Source organism: Sinocyclocheilus anshuiensis, unplaced genomic scaffold (assembly GCF_001515605.1).
Source record: "Sinocyclocheilus anshuiensis isolate Anshui unplaced genomic scaffold, SAMN03320099.WGS_v1.1 scaffold2161, whole genome shotgun sequence".
In the NCBI taxonomy this organism is placed as follows: Eukaryota; Metazoa; Chordata; class Actinopteri; order Cypriniformes; family Cyprinidae; genus Sinocyclocheilus; species Sinocyclocheilus anshuiensis.
Window position 1 is genome coordinate 347261 of NW_015551119.1, and position 670 is coordinate 347930.

General features: G+C 38.8%; 1 long non-coding RNA gene across 1 annotated transcript in view; it reads left to right on the forward strand.

Moving 5' to 3' along the window:
* The window catches only part of LOC107663061 (uncharacterized), a 19328-nt gene that overhangs the window by 13093 nt on the left and 5565 nt on the right, over positions 1-670 (forward strand). The gene's annotated exons all lie outside the window — the stretch shown is intronic.

The following is a 670-nucleotide window of genomic DNA, read 5'->3' on the forward strand; positions in this document are numbered from 1 at the left end:
TATTAATATTAATTTTCTTGAATGAAAAGTTCAACAGTCATATACAGTCATCCAAGTTGACTGCAGAGTGAGACCAAGAGGAAACACCCCAACTCAACATTTATACCTTCATCAAATGCGGATGCTTTGATCTCATCCAATCATAATGCATATTCAACATATATGTCCATTTAAGGTGCCTAACTATGTCCTCCAGATGCGTTTCTAAGAAGCCAGGACATCTAAAAAGCTGACATAACATTTTCGTGTCTCACACTTGTCTTGCACTTATATTTCCTGTTATGTCTCATCTCATCTCATCACAAACTTAAAGGGGTCATCGGATGCAAAATTCACTTTTCAAGTTGTTTGAACATAAATGTATGTTGGAAGTGTGTGCACACATCCATCCTATAATTATAAAAATCCATCCAGTGTTTTTTTTTAAATCCCTATTTTAAAATCCCCTTTCTCAAACCAGGCTGTTCTGAGATTCCTGTCAGAATGACATAGTTCTGTACAGGCCCCTCCCACGATAGTTGATTGACACTAGTGTCTTACCTTAGACCCGCCCTGAGTGAGCTGTGAGCTGTCCGCTATTGTGTCGACTCCGGTGCAGGGGAAGACAAGAATGTCTCCGATTAAGCGATTGAGGTGTTTTGTTGTTGGATGTAATAATGAATATAGCATA